Raw genomic sequence first — 16,569 nt, 5'->3', positions numbered from 1 at the left:
GGAACTACGGAGTCCGGTTACGGAGACCTCGTGAAAGCTCGTAGATTTGGTCCATTCTGGCCAGTTTTCTATGCTATTACATAAACTGATTTTGGGTCCCGTGGCGCTACAAACGTTCGGGGAACTTCTAGGACCTGTTACGGGGACCTCGTCAAAATTCGGAGATTTGGTCCATTTTAGTTAGTTTTCTATGCTATTACTCACTGATTTTGGATCCCAGGATGATCTGTACGTTCCGCTAACTCCGAGAACCGATTACGTGGACCTCGTCAAAACTCGCAGATTTTGTCCATTCTAGCCAGTTTTCTACGCTATTACCCACTGATTTTGGGACACGGGGCGATACGAACGTTCGAGAACTTTATGTTCCGATTACGGGGACCTCGTGAAAACTCACAGATTTGGTCCATTCTGGCCAGTTTTATATGCTATTACTCACTGATTATGTGTCTCGTGGCGCTACAAACGTTTGGGGAACTTCGGGGACCGGTTACGGGGACCTCGTGAAAACTCTTAGATATGGTCCATTCTGGCCAGTTTTCTATAATATTAGTCACTGATTTTGGTTTCGAGGGCGATTCAAACGTTGTGCGAACTCCGGGGACCGGCTACGGGGACCTCATCAAAACTCACAGTTTTTATCCATTCTTGCTAGTTTTCTACGCTATTTCTTACTAATTTTGGGACCCGGGGCGATACGAATGTTCGGGGAACTGCGGGTTCCGGTTACAGGGACCTTGTGAAAGCTCGTAGATTTGGTCCATTCTGGCCAGTTTTCTATGCCATTACTCACTGATTTTGGGCCCCTTGGTGCTACAAACATCGCGGAACTTCTAGGACCTGTTACAGGGACCTCGTCAAAACTCGCAGATTTGGTCCATTCTGGCTAGTTTTCTATGCTATTAGTCACTGATTTTGGTTCCGTGGATGATCTGAACGTTCCGCTAACTCCAAGGACCGATTATGGGGACCTCGCACTAAACTCGCAGATTTTGTCCATTCTGGTCAGTTTTCTACGCTTTTACTCACTGATTTTGGGACCTGGAGCGATACGAACGTCCGAGGAGCTTTGGGTCCCGGTTACGGGGACCTCATGAAAACTCGTAGATTTGGTCCATTCCGGCCAGTTTTCTATGGTATTAGTCAATGATTCTGTGTCCCATGGCGCAACAAACGTTCGGGGAACTTCGGGGACCGGTTACGGGGACCTCGTCTAAACTCGTAGATTTTCGTCCATTTTGGCTAGTTTTCTATGCTAGTAGTCACTAATTTTGGTTCCACAGCGATTCGAACGTTGTGCGAACTCCGGGGGCCGGTTACGGGGACTTCATCAAAACTCGCAGTTTTTGTCCATTCTGGCTAGTTTTCTCACTGATTTTGGGACGTGGGGCGAAGCGAATATTCGGGGAACTTCGGGGTTCGGTTATGGGGACCTCGTGAAAACTCATAGATTTGATCCATTATTGCCAGTTTTCTACGGTATTAATCACTGATTTTGGGACCCGGGGCGATACAAACGTTCCGGGAACTTGGGGCCCGGTTCCGGGGACCTCATCAAAACTCCTGTATCATAGGTCATAGGCTGCTGTTTTGGTCCGCCAGTTTTCTATGCTATTAGTCACTGATTTTGGTTTCCGGGCGATCTAAACGTTCCGGGAACTCCGGCGACCTCTTCAAACTCGCGGATTTGGTCCATTCTGTCCAGTTTTCTATGCTATTACTCACAGATTTTGGGTCCCCGGGCGATCCAAACGTTCAGCGACCTCGTCAAAACTCGCATATTTTGGTCCATTCTGGCCAGTTTTATATGTTATTACTCACTAATTTTGGTTCTCGGGGCGATCCGAACGTTCCGGGAATTCCGGGGACCGGTTGCGAGGACCTCGGCAAAACTCGCAGATTTTGTCCATTCTGGCCAGCTTTCTATGCTATTATTAACTGGTTTTGGGACCCGAGGCGATACAAATGTTCGGGGAACTTCGGGGTCCGGTTACGGAAACCACGTCAAAACTCGTAGATTTTGTCCGTTCTGGCCAGTTTTCTATGCTATTACTCACTAATTTTATGTCCCGTGGCGCTACAAACGTTCGGGGAACTTCTGGAACTGGTTACGGGGACCTCATCAAAACTCGCAGCTTTGGTCCATTCTGGCCAGTTTTCTATGCTATTACTCACTGATTCTATATCCCGTGGCGCTACAAACATTGGGGGAACTTCGGGGACCTCGTCAAAACTGGCAGATTTGGTCCGTTCTGACCAGTTTTCTATGCTATTAGTCACAGATTTTGGGTCCCACGGCGATCCGAACATTCTGCGAACTCCGAGGACCGGTTATAGGGACCTCATCAAAACTCGCATATTTTGTCCATTCTGGACAGTTTTCTATGCTATTACTCACTGATTTGGGGACCCATGGCAATACGAATGTGCGGGGAACTTGGGGGACCGGTTACGGGGACCTCGTCAAAACTCACAGATTTTGTCCATTCTGGCCAGTTTTCTATGCTATTACTCACTGATTTTGGTTCCCGGGGCGATCTGAACGTTTCGCGAACTCCGGAGACCTCGTCAAAACTCGCGGATTTGGTCCATTCTTTTCAGTTTTCTATGCTATTACTCATAGATTTTGGGTCTCGGGGTGATTCGAACGTTCGGGGAACTTCGGGGTCCGGTATGGGGACATTGGCAAAACTCACACATTTTGGTCCATTGTGGCCAGTTTTATATGCTATTACTCACTGACTTTGGTAGCCGGGGCGATCTGAAAATTCTGCGAATTTCGGGGATCGATTGCGATGACCTTGGCAAAACTCGCAGATTTTGTCCATTGTGGCCAGCTTTCAATGCTATTACTCGCTGATTTTGGGACCCGAGGCGATACGAATGTTCTTGGTACTTTGGGGTCCGCTTACGGAGACCACGTCAAAACTCGTAGATTTTGTTCGTTTTGACCAGTTTTCTATGCTATTACTCACTGATTCTATGTCCCGTGGCGCTACAAATGTTCGGAGAACTTCAGGGACTAGTTATGGGGACCTCGTCAAAACTCACAGATTTGGTCCATTCTGACCAGTTTTCTGTGCTATTACTCACAGAATTTGGGTCCGAGGGCGATCCAAACATTGTGTGAACTCCGAGGACCGGTTACGGGGACCAAATTAAAACTCGCAGATTTTGTCCATTCTGGCTAGTTTTCTACGCTATTACTCACTGATTTTGGGACCCGGGGCGATACGAATGTTCGGGGAACTAAGGGGACCGGTTATGGGGACCTTGTCAAGACTCGGACATTTGGTCCATTCTGGCATGTTTTCTATGTTATTACTCACTGATTTTGGTTCCCGGGCGATCTGAACGTTCCACGAACTCCGGGGACCTCGTCAAAACTCGCTGATTTGGTCCATTATGTCCAGTTTTCTATGTTATTACTCATAGATTTTGGGTCCCGGGGCGATCCAAACGTTCGGGGAACTTCAGGGTCCGGTTATGGGGACATTATCAAAACTCACATATTTTGGTCCATTCTGGTCAGTTTTATATGCAAGTACTCACTGATTTTGGTTCCCGGGGTGATCCTAACATTCCGGGGACTGGTTGCGAGGACCTCAGCAAAAATCATAGATTTTGTCCATTCTGGCCAGCTTTCTATGCTATTACTCACTAATTTTGGGACCCGGGGCGATACGAATGTTCGGGGAACTTCGGGGTACGATTATGGAGACCACGTCAAAACCCGTAGATTTTGTGCGTTCTGGCCAGTTTTCTATGTTATTACTCAGTGATTCTATGTCCCGTGGCGCTACAAACGTTTGGGGAACTTCAGGTACTGGTTACGGGGAACTCGTCAAAACTCGCAAATTTGGTCGAGTCTGACCAGTTTTCTATGCTATTAGTCATAGATTTTGGATCCCAGGGCGATCCGAACATTCTGCGAACTTTCAGGACCGGTTATGTGGACCTCATCAAAACTCGCAGATTCTGTCCACTCTGGCCAGTTTTACGCTCTTACTAACTGATTTTGGGACCCGGGGCGATACGAATGTTCGGGGAACTTGGGGGCCCGGTTATGAGGACCTCGTCAAAACTCACACATTTGGTCCATTCTCGCCAGTTTTCTATGCTATTACTCACTGATTTTGGTTCCGAGGGCGATCTGAACATTCCGCAAACTCCGGGAACCTCGTCAAAACTCGCGGATTTGGTCCATTTTGTCGAGTTTTCTATTTTATTACTCACAGATTTTGGGTCCCGGGGCGATCCGAACGTTCGGGGAACTTCGAGGTCCGATTATGGGGACATTGTCAAAACTCACACATTTTGGTCCATTCTGGCCAGTTTTATATGCTATTACTCACTGATTTTGGTTCTCGGGGCGATCCGAAAATTCCACGAATTCCGGGGACCGGTTGCGAGGACCTCGGCAAAACGCGAGGAATTGTCATCTAAATATATTCATGTTCCACATAAGCAAGTATCATCTAAATATATTGCCAACAATTTCCGCAGCAAAGCGCGAGGAATTTTCTAGTTTACTAGGAAGTGAATGCTATATGCATCAGCTAACGCTTCCGTGCCAACAATGTATGTTGTCGTAGCAACGATTTCATTGCAGCCCACTGCAGTGAGCAGTGGCGGGCGGTAACAAACGCCCGCCACCCGTACATCTACCGACTAACGACGGTCCATAAGGAAACCGAGGGATATTAATGCATCCTTTTAATAGAGAACCAGAATAAAAAATTAACACACAGTGAATACATGAACTCCTCAAACTACGACAATCACCAAAAAGAATCTCAATTATTGTCATCGTGGGGTATGCATATGATGCCACGTAATAGGTGCATACAACTTGCAAGATAGGATCTAAAACACTCTTATATTCATAGAAACATAATAGGTCCAGATCTGAAATTATGGCATTCGAACCATAGTGACAAGCATTAAACATAGCAAAGCCAAATCAACATCAATCTCATAACATAGTGGATACTAGGGATCAAGCCCTATCAAATTAACTTTATTAAATGATAAATCTCATCCAATCCTATCACCATCCAACAAGCCTAGAAAGTAATTACTCATGGGCAGTGGTGAGCATCATGATGATGTTCATGGGGAAGGGTTGGTGATGATGATGGTGACAAATCCCCTCTTTAGAGCCCCAAATGGACTTCAGATCATACCTCCGATGAAGAACAGGAGGTGGCACTAGCTTTGTCTCGTAGAATGCGATGAAAAACTTCTCCCCTATTTTTATCTCTGGAGTTTGGAATTTATAGGACTGAAATTAGGGTCGGCGGAGCCACGAGGTGACCCCAAGCTAACAGGGCATGCCGGAGGGAGGGGGTGGACGCGCCCTGTTGGCTCAGAACCAACAGGTACCCCCCCTTTGGTAGGTCTTCGCTCCAATAATTTTTATATTGTCTGGAAAAAATCTCTAAAAAGTTTCGTTCAATTCCAAAAACTTTTATTTCCGCACGAAAACAACACCATGGCAGTTTTGTTGAAAACAACGTCAGTCCAGATTAGTTTCATTCAAATCTGCAAATTAGAGTCCTAAACAAGAGAAAAAAATCTTGGAAAAGTAGATACGTTTGTGACGTATCAAAGTACGACTACATCAACCACGTTATATACGCTTCCGCTTAACGGTCTACAAGGGCACGTAGACACTTTCACTCTCGTTGCTATGCATATGTGTAGATATATCTTGGGTGTTCGTAGTTTTGTTTTTGTTTTCCATACTTAGTTCCCCAACAATTAGTTGTGAGAATAATGACAATGAAGGCAAAGTGGGCACTGGTTATGTTTTAGTGAAAGGTGAATTATGAGGAGTCATATTTGGACAAAACAAATCCTAGGGATGGGAGACAAGTGGTGAACCACATGTACCAGACACCGGGGCTTGCTTAAGGCAATATAGGGACTTGTGGAGTCGGCATACATGAAAAGGTTTGTGGAGCAAATGAAAGCTAAAGGTTGGTGGTTGTATACTGTTTCGGTGAAAAGAATGTAGGGGGATTATAAATGTTGTAGGTTGTGGTTGATGAATTCAACACCATTGTTGCTTTGCATTCATTGGAGAGAAGCATGAAACTGGTTAAGCACAAGGCTGTAAAAGTGTTGCAAAGTAATACCGATGACAGACTTGTTATGTAATGGAGAAGTTCCGGAATAGTGTGAGTACTCATCAAGAATAATGACATAAAATTTATAACTCGAAAAACTAAAATAGGAGAAGTCCACAAATGAGGGTGTATTATTTGGAACGAGCGGTAGTAAAATAATGGGATGGATAAAAAGGCAAGCATTGTTGTTGTCCAATTTAGCAAGAATCACAAACAGGAGATTGCAGAATTGTTCTATTACATGATGGAAGAAAATTTGTAGCTATTATAGAAAAAGGAAGCTCGGCCCAGCTGATCCCCAAGACTCCGTTGCCCCAAATCGCCGAAGCTAGTTGTACAACAAGCTCTCGTGCAACTTTTATTCATCAAGCAGAAGTTGTAGAGGTCGCCTGAGCTATTTGATCTCTGGAGGATTCTCATTGTTTCTAGGTCCTTGAAAGAGGAACAATAGGGATCAGATTTAGATGAAAAATAATATCACAATAACATTATGAACAAATATTAAGTTCTTGATAGTAGGTGGGAAACTAAAACATTGTTGGGATAAAAGGAACAAGAAGCAAGAGAAGTGGATCTAGTAGTTGTGATGGGGAGCCTCGAACCATTTCCAACTACAACACTATGGGAATTGTGCATTGATGGTGAATAATAATTGTCGAAGATACTTTCATTCTTAACAATGTCAGAGGTGGCTCGGTGGAGTTGGGCTGAACTGAGAAATGACTTATTGGGATTTTGATCATGGAGTATTGATCCTACGATGGAGTATGCGGGATGGAAGTATAGCACCACTAGGATTGGGATGGAGTGCTTGGTTGAGGGATGGAGGCACCGTCGGAAATGGGCAGCATCCAAGCATCACCTCGTTGTTTCAGATGAAAAGTCGCCCACCATGGAGAGAAGTTGCCTGACCAAGGAAACTAGGGCTGGACATATTGTTAATGACTAGTGTAGTTGGGAGCACCATGTCTATGAACTAGCCTGTGCAGGTGCACGGGTTGACGACTAGTGTCTATGAATTCTAGTATTGCTACGTTTACACGAGTTTCTAGTGGGATAGTCGTGATCCGAGTGACAGTTTTATCCTGTGCAGTCACTGTTTCATTCCTTGTTGTGTTGCCCCTCAGCGTTGGCATACACGCTTCCATTGTTTGGATAGAGTAGTTGCCAGTGGTGAGTGTCGTGGTGCATGTGTCATCGTCTCGAAGAAGCCCTCAGGTTTCTTATCCATGGGTTGATGACTACGACCGGTCATTAATTAACCCGATGTCAAGATGGTGCTTCTTGCGCACCAACGTATTACGTGTGCAACTTGGGTGAAAAACCTCGGTCACCGGGATAGCATTGTTGATGTTGAGCTCACTTCAGCGTCTATGGCGACGACCAACGCTTGCTCCACTTGCTAGCTGATAAGGATGATGTTCGGATCACAATCTAAGAACTAGAAAGATGAATAGTCCTATAAAATAATTGTTCTGATTTAGGGTTTGCAGTTTTTAGCACAAGACAAGAAGAACAATATAGGAACAAATACTTATCTAGCAAGTAAGAGTAATGAGCGGCCAAAAATGACAAGTTGCAAATAAGTAGTAGGTAGGGTTTAGGAAAGCAAAACACTCATGCTGCAAGGATGTTTCCTGTGCGACAATGCCTCTAAATGGTATTTTAATGTGATGAAAATATTGCTAGTGGACCTAATTATAGTTTTTAAGCTTAATCTCAGGTAAATGGTTCCTCGGAGAATTATTGTGGAGAGGGTTCACCCCCTCCCAGTCACACACAAACACACACTTCAAAAAGATCAAACATATGGTTTTCCGGCTACTCAAAGCTTTTGCTTCTATTTATTTGAGTCATAGGAAAACCGCACTATCAAGATGGTTCAAAGTTGTAGAATGATGGTGTGGGAACACCAAAAACTTATACTCTTGCCGTCCTACATCTACCACCAAAAAAGTTCCTTCCATCCATCATGTTCTCATCCTTAGTGTGTCGTGAGAGTGTGCACAAAGTATCTGGTCACCTCGTGCACAAGGGCGAGTGATCAACTCTATGGACACCCCGTGTGCACGAGGTCCTGGACCACGTGCACACACGGTATCACTTAACTTTATTGACACCCCTTTCGCATGGGGTCAGATGGATGGAAAAGGGTTCATAGTGAGCAACAATATATATTGGCACCTTCTTCTAACTCCAACCCTATCATTTTTCTTTGACATCATCCAACATTTACAACACCTCATATTTCTCATATAATTTGTCTCTCCCACCAAAATTGTTGATACTTTGGGAACTGAGGGAGCAGGGTCCGATCTACAGGTTGAGCAAACTGATTCATGTTCCCGGCAAGATTTCTTCACAATCAATATGTTACTCATGGAGCTTGGGCTCCTAGATGTATAGGGTTCCTCCGGAAGCTTCGTTACCTGTTGTGTGCTCCAGATACATAAGTAAAGGTGTGTTGGTCGCTCTCAAGACTAACACCAAGTGATTCGAGGCACATCCATTGGGGGTGACTTGAGGAGATTACGGTAGGCCATTTGATGGTGTTCCGGAGCCTTGTCACCGACATCACTCCAACGGAGATTAGCACTTCCCAAGGTAGTGTGAACTTTGGGATAAAATGTGTGCCTGCGACTCACTTATGGGTATTCCTTTCCCCACGGTACTTTGCCTTGTATTCTCGTGGGCTTGTTAATTATATGGCTCCCTAGTGTACATTGCCTTGAGATTTCTTACCATTTATGTTGAGTCCACCTAGTTGCATATATAGAGAACTTACTTTATACGTAAATCTCTAAGGCCTCCTTTGGTTTGTTTGAATATTGTAGAAATTATATATGATAGAATTTTCAAAGGAAACAGTCCTTTATATCCCTTTGGTTTGTTGAAATGGATTCCTATTACTATCCATAGGAACCAATCTTTCAAATTTCAAAGGTTTTTTTTAGTTTAGACTCAATGAAAGAATTCACATCCTATGCATCCAATGACATATATTTCTCTATAGTAATTGAGATACATGTCATCTCACTTCCAATGATTTCCCTATTCATATGATATTCCTGTCCTATGAATCAAAGGAGGCTTAAAAATTGGCAATTAAGCTTAAAATTTTAGTCTCCCATTCACCTGCCCCCTCTAGTCAATATCGATCCTTTCACCGTGGCTCATGTAGTTCACGCTATCATACATCCAAATTAATGGATGCTTCAAACCAAGGGTTCTAGGATCACAATGACCCCGATTGTGATGCCAGACAAGCAACCCATGAATCACATATTCCATCATGTGTTGAACTTAGATGCGTCGCTAAGTGTAGATCTTCACAAAGTGGGTGATGCACAAGCCCATAGAAACTCTTGAGTCCTTCACACATACAATATGATATGATCTGGAGTGACTCCTAACCGTCTAGAATATGCTCAACATCCAAGAGTAACAAGCAAAGCAAAGTACTTGATAAGAACTACTTGAATGATCTTCAATCAAAGCTTCTCTCAAGAATCTAAGTGATCACTCTTTCATAGGAATACGATTATGGTGAAGGAAATGAGCTAGAGGTGTAGGTATTCAATAAAGGGGAGTTCGTGGCTTTGAAAGAATCGAAGAAGTAAACATGGAATCACCCAACACTTCATTTCTTATTGGCCTTCCTTGGATGTCTCTTCCTCGTGTGATTAGTGGATGTGGTGGGATTGAGAGAAGTGACTTGTAAATGGTGGAATGAGTGAGTGAAATGATTAAAGGTGGAACGAAATGGTTGTAGCCACATATGTGTACTAGAGGTTATTTATAGAGAAGATCCCGAATCTGAATGTTACTATAAAATGAACTAGGCTTGGAAGCACTAGTAGTAAACTAGCGGAACAAGCAAGACCGTTCAAATAAATCTGAGTGGTTTGTGCATGCATGCTATAGAGAACGGTGATGCTTTCACTTCTGGTACCAACGAAGACAATTTTCCCTATGATTTCCCAGAAGAATGAAGGTCCATGGGATGGCAGTACCGTCCAAAATATCCGTTGGAGCAAGGTTTTGGAAAGCCAGACCATACATGAAGAGTTTGGGTTGCCATGGGTTTTAATCTAGGCACCTAGCCCCTGCCTCAGAAAAGAGGTAAAGCACTATGAAGTGAGATCTCTCATTGGGGGTGTTTTATGCCCAAGAGAGCATGCGACGCACAGGCAAGCCTGATTGGGCTGCCCCCTTGACAGTCACTTCACCGAGCATATTGTAGCAAGAGGTTCATTGTAGTGTGCGGTTCACTGCACTAGCATGTTACTATAGCAGCTATTGTTTTGTTTTACCAATATTATTTTTCACCAGTTAAAAATGAGGGAGTCTATTTTAGGAAAGTGTGATTTTTTTCAAAATCCACGAACATTTTCTTCAATAATATAAAAATTAAATTTAATCGCTCTTTTTTCAAACTTGGTTAAGCACAAACATTTTTTGAAACATGAACTTTCGGAAAATGTAAGCATTTTTTTAAAATGGGAACAATTTATGAAGTCATAAAGCTTTTTTGTAAACTCAAAATATTTTTAATTTCCGAACATTTTTTGAAAAAGCAAACATGTTTTGCAATTTCTGAACTATTTTGATTTTTTAATTTTTTTATAGAAAATGATAAAAAAAAAGGAAAATGAAAGAACCAATTAGGAACCTTCTAGAAGGGTCACAAAAAAGGTCCTCTCTTACAAACAGTTCATCTAGTCGGTCGCTCCCTTTCTGAAGTAGTGGTGACTTGATGCAAAATGGGTAAATAGGAAAATCCGGCCCTATGGAGTGACATCCAAACTAAGGCTAGACAGACTGAGAGAGGTTTTCGAATCGGCCCAAGCTTCATTGGGCCTCACTAGTTAATGAGCTGGCTCGGTCCATCTCGACACAAAAAGGCCACGCCGGCACATATGGCTCGGTGTGTTGGACGCAGTGCCGACCCAAATCTAAAACAAGACGGACGCCGGGCGGACGGCCGACCCAAACGGACAAACGAACAAAAAACAGACAAAATCACCGTTCGTTTGAGTCGGCCCGTTGGAGTTAGTCTTACAAGTGAAATCTTGAACGATTACTAAGAAACTAATTAATCGAGTAGAAATCGAACATATATCATGTATTATGCAGCCACCACAAACAGCCAAACATGGTGGAGATGGGAAAGGTGGTTGGCCATCCCTTAGAAACATATCTGACGCACCTTGTGTTTCATTGAAGCCCTGCTGGTTGTCGTCGGAGCCCCCCTCGTCTGCGCCGTCCACTTCCATTCCCCTCTACATGACATGGAACCAGATATTTCTCATCTCCTGGTAGCACAGAGGCTTTGCGATGAAGCAGCAAGCACCATCGTTGATTGTCCTCATCACCATCTTCTTGCTATAATCAGTAGAGAAGACTACACAAACACATCCAGGATTTTCAGATCTATATCTGTATGTATCGCTACTGACCTAACAGTAGCCATGCATGCATGTAAATATGTGCGACATGTCGAGGACTCACTGATGACCAGATAACGATCCCGGACGCGCTCGAGGAGGTCGAAGCCATGAAATCCTGCCCCTTTGTCGCCGACATGCACGACTGTCATGATGATGTCAATGTCGACACCTTTTCGATCATTCTCCACCTCTCTCAGTGCTTCTATCGGCGACGCAATCGCCGTCACTGCACGACACAAACACGTACGTTACAAGCGGGTCCAGATCTTCCAAGAACAGGCAGAGAAGACATGCAACACTGAGCGCTAGGAGATCCCATATGGTTGTCGAGTACCTTTGTAGCCACAGCTCTCGAGAATTTGCGTCGAGTCCTGGAGGCTCCTGGGGTCATCCTCCACCACGAGGACCCTCATCCCCACGGGAAATCCTCAGCTGGGAAAGTGTCCCTGACAGTGCTCGAAGGGAAGGTGTCGCCGTTCGCCATGGCACACACGCACCTATACTACTTGTTACAAGGTACTGCTGCTGATAGAAAGAGTGTGGAAAAGATCCAAAGATACCGCCCATATATATAAAGCCGAAGCCTCTTTTTTCCTCACGGAAAAGGGTGGAGTAATGCACTAAGATTTGCCATATATATTTTAATTAATGCAGTGCACTAAAACTATATGCATCGTATTGAACTACATATAATGTACTCCCTTCGTCCCAAATTAAGTGACTCAAAAATGACTCAGTTTTGAGTCACTTAATTTGGGACGGAGGGAGTAGTAGTGACCTTTCCAATTAATAGAGTATATTAAAGGTACATGATTCCAATCACACAACTGGCAGTTGCTTAATTAGTGAAGTACATTAAAACTAAATATATTGTATTAATATTCCATATAATGTATTAAAACTCTATATATTGTTGTAACTTTTCTCGTGGTCCTTATGGCAGAAGCACAAGCTGTGCTTACCGTAGAAGCAGATCTGTGCTTCCGCAATAAACAGAAATGTGTTTCTCATGGAGCCCAGTTCAAAAAAGCATAGATGTGCAACGCAAAGGAAAAAAATCTTCTCCATGACCTAGGAAAAACAAGGCAAAAACCCGAAAAACATTCTAAAATCCAAAAACACATACAAGAAAATAGATGACCAAAATTCAGAGAAAGCGTTCGCCACCTGACATATGGCGACGGCTGAACGGGTCCCTTGGCGCACTCCTAGGTTAGCAAAAGTGCCCTGAAAGGGTAACCGCTTGTTAGTGACTCCCGAGTGTGCCTCGTCGTCGCTTAACACACTAGATTACACAACAGCGCATAGGGCGTCGACCGTATGGGCTGGCCCGGTAAATCGCTTGCTCGCTCTCCTACAAAAAAAAGGCAAGCTCGCTCGCTGCCCATTCAACTATGTGTACGTTTATCACAAAGACAAAAAAACTACGTGTCTATGGTCTTAAAAACAGTTTGCTATCTGCTAGACAATTGTATTAGAAAAGACGACCGGTTTCCTTATTAATTTTTAAAAACCTTGATAAAATCATAAAATATTCATGATTTTAAAATTGCTCAAGGATTTCAAGAAAGGTCCATGAACTTGAAAAAGTTCAGAGTTTTGAAAAAATGTTCACATATTTGGAAAAGGACAATTCAGGAAAAGTTCATTAATTACTTTAAAAACATTAAAACTAAGAATTTGATTTTTTTTTAATTGAAAATTTCCTGAAAATTTTCCTAAATTTGAAAAATCTTCATGTATTTGAAATATTGTTCATGGATTTGAGAGGTCATAATTTGAAATAGTTCACAGATTTAAAAATAGCTCACTCATTCCATAAATGTTCTAGATCTAGAAAAAGTTAACATATTTTGTGGATTCAAAAAAATCATAGATTTGAAAAACATCTATGGATTAGACAAAAAATCATGGATTAGAATATAGTTCATGGGTTAAATTGTTCATCAATTTTTAAAAAGTTTAAAGTTTTGAAAAAATTTCGTGTATTCCATAAACATACATTTCTTCTTCTTTTTTGCGAATTTGAAGGACAATGTCTATTAATCTTTAAAAAATTCACATAATTAAACTCCTCTTTGGTGTTCAAGTGATAGGTACTACCTGGAAAAGATAGTAGAATCGGACGTATTCAGGGCCATACAATGCATTATAGACGTATTTAAAATGAAGGAAATTACATAAATGGTAAATGATAATAAATAATATAATAATCCAATATAGAAAACGTAAAAGGAAAACAAGTAAATTGAAAAGGAAAACAATAAAAGAAAAAACACACAAAAACATCAAAACCAAAAAACTGGAAAAAGGTACCGAGGGAAAACCTAGTCCAAAAAAGGTGGGGAGAGATAGTGGGCCGCGACCTAGTTATATGTAGTGGAATGGGGATGCGTGCCATGTACCTTTTTGCCTATTTGACGAGAACAACTAGTTGACGAGCGCTCCTTAGGGAGCCTCGTAACGATCACTCCCAGGTGCCATCACTTGGCACGTTCTGAGCCGTCATCACGTGTCGCACTCTGAACTTTTTCCCTGGTTTGTTTTTTGCACGCGTTTTAAGGTTTTTAGGTGGTTTATTCGGGTTTTTTTGGTGTTTCAGTTTTCCAGCGGTCTTTCTTAGCTTTTGGACGAAAAAAATACCTTTTTTGCGCTAAAATACATGTTTTTTTTCGTTTCTCAAAAAGCACGATTTTGCCTTCACGATTGGCACAGATATGCTTTCTTGAGAGGCACCATCTATTTTTTCGCGAGAGGCACATGTTCACTTTTGCAAGAGGCACGACCTCTCGGAAACAGAAAAATAGAACACATTTTTTTACTCCGTGAGAGGCACGGTTTTTTCGTTTGTTTTTTGTGTGTGAAAAATAAGTTTGTTAAAACCTATCAACATGTGATCTAGTTTTGAATATCTCGACGCTTGGAATCGAACGATGAAAACATTTCAAATTTTGAACGTATAATTCAAGAGATGAAACATTTTGAAATAACGAATCTACAAAAAAGGATAAACTCTCAGGTTGCGACAAGTGGCACACATGCAGTACGCCATTTGTCGCAACCTGAGGAGGCGAGGGTGATCTTTAAAAAAAGTACTCCCTTCGTCCGAAAATACATGTCATAGGAATGAATGTATCTACATGTATTTTAGTTCTAGATACATATATTTTTATCAATTTGTGCGAGAAGTAATTCCGAACGGATGAAGTACTCCTTAATTAGTGATTTGGATGTTTGACGCTTAAAGCGCCAAATAGGATTTGGCGTGACTCCCTCAATATCTATTAAGGTGATGCAATCTCGAACCTGCTTGAGCCAGGCCAGGCCAACCCTTTATTTTTGGTATACACTCTACCCTTTGGTTAATCTATATTGCTTCTCTATTTACTTGAAAAGAACGTAAGGTTTCATATTATTTTTTCACCACCACTTCGTCCAAACTTACTGATATGATAATGAATCACCATTATTCACTTACCTTCTAAATCAATTTTACTTTAATTTGTCAAACACACTTTCATCAAAACATAAGGTAAATCACATGCAAGATTGGATGATAAACATTTATTTATCGGTTTTGCTAAAGCACAACTAGATGCGACATAAGTATTGCATATCTAAGTTCTATATCATTGATCTTTATTTATACGTTCGCATTAATATGGATAGATAAATCACAAGCCTACGTACTCGCATTGTCCTAGTAGTGATGTAAAAAGGAGAAATGTTTTGTCGTCATTTAAAAAAAACATGGCACCAATATTATTGTTTTCTTCTGCGTGTAATAAACATCATAGCCGGCAATGATATGCAGTCATGGTCAGTTCATATGTGATCAGTAGCAAATCAATCGTGTTGTTTAGATTCCTCGTTTCAACATCATTACCAGTGTATGTATGTAGTTGTAGTAATAAAACAGATTGATTTTCTTGGTTAGTTTGCCATTGACCAAGCCGCGCGTCCACCGTACCCCCGAAGAGCACCTGGACTGCACTTGGCCAGCGGCCAGGCTAGCTGGCTTGAACGGTGAACCGATCGACGGCGACGTGCGACGGTGAAATTATGATATCCCTGTGTGGCTAGCGTCCCGGTAAAAGCCACGTCGAGCGCAACAAACAGCAACATCTGGTCCATATGGTAATGGAAAGCGAAGTCGATAAACCCCAAGAGAATCTTACTACTGCTTTTGACGGTGCATGTTCATGCATGCATGACGATACCCGGCTGATGGGTTGGGATACACAATGCTTGTTTCGTTTCCCAGCGACCTCAAGCATCGGACGCGCCGGTCAGTGGCTAGCCGGTAAGTATGTGCTTTGGATGGAATGCAAGCGACGACGGAACCAACTGGCCTGGCACGACGACCTCAAGCTCATTCTTCGTTCCCCTGGCCGTGAACCCCGCGACCGAGATGGCGATGGCGACGGCGACGCCCGTCTCCGGCCAGCCGGCTAGCTGGCATGCATAATGCATTGACGACGGCGGAGCACGGCAGGGCTTGGCCGACCGCAGCACGGGATGGCCGTACGTCCACAGATGGACGTGCAAGTCGAGACGGCGACGTGCGACGCAGCGACGGCGAACCATCTATATATCCATATCTCCCGCTTCCTGGTAAAAGACGTGTCGAGTGACTGAAGCTAACATCTCCACCATGAATTAAATAAGCCAACCATGCATATGCTATTACCTAATGTATACTCCATCTACAAAACCCAACCAAAGTGAGTCTTACTGCCGGTATTAATTTTCAATGTTCACTGGGAGCTCAGCGCAACATGACGAGAGTAGAACGAGGAGATGACTCGGTCTACATAGGTCTGTTTTGATTCATGGGTTAGAATTAGATTTGGTTAGATTGAACCAAACTAACCCCGAAATATTTAAACAGGAGGGTTAAAATTGGTTAGATGCATCTAATTCATTTTAAAAAAAACTAACCCATTCAAGAGGTGCTTATTTGTGTTAGAGTTAGGTGGGCCTAAAAA

The 16,569-nt window shown here is 42.7% G+C and overlaps 1 protein-coding gene across 1 annotated transcript in view; it reads right to left on the bottom strand.

Moving 5' to 3' along the window:
* LOC123405609 (two-component response regulator ORR21-like) overlaps nucleotides 1-12,104 on the bottom strand; it is a 38,298-nt gene extending 26,194 nt beyond the window's left edge. Inside the window, exons 1-3 of the mRNA XM_045099240.1 lie at nucleotides 11,916-12,104; nucleotides 11,643-11,807; nucleotides 11,341-11,535 (exon numbers count right to left, since the gene is read on the bottom strand). The gene's annotated coding sequence lies outside the window, so the exon portion shown is untranslated. The remainder of the gene's footprint in view (nucleotides 1-11,340; nucleotides 11,536-11,642; nucleotides 11,808-11,915) is intronic.
* Nucleotides 12,105-16,569: the final 4,465 nt, after the last annotated feature.

Source organism: Hordeum vulgare, chromosome 6H (assembly GCF_904849725.1).
Source record: "Hordeum vulgare subsp. vulgare chromosome 6H, MorexV3_pseudomolecules_assembly, whole genome shotgun sequence".
Taxonomy (NCBI): Eukaryota; Viridiplantae; Streptophyta; class Magnoliopsida; order Poales; family Poaceae; genus Hordeum; species Hordeum vulgare.
Note: the sequence above shows the minus strand (reverse complement) of the source record. Positions and strands in the feature narration are given on the sequence as shown.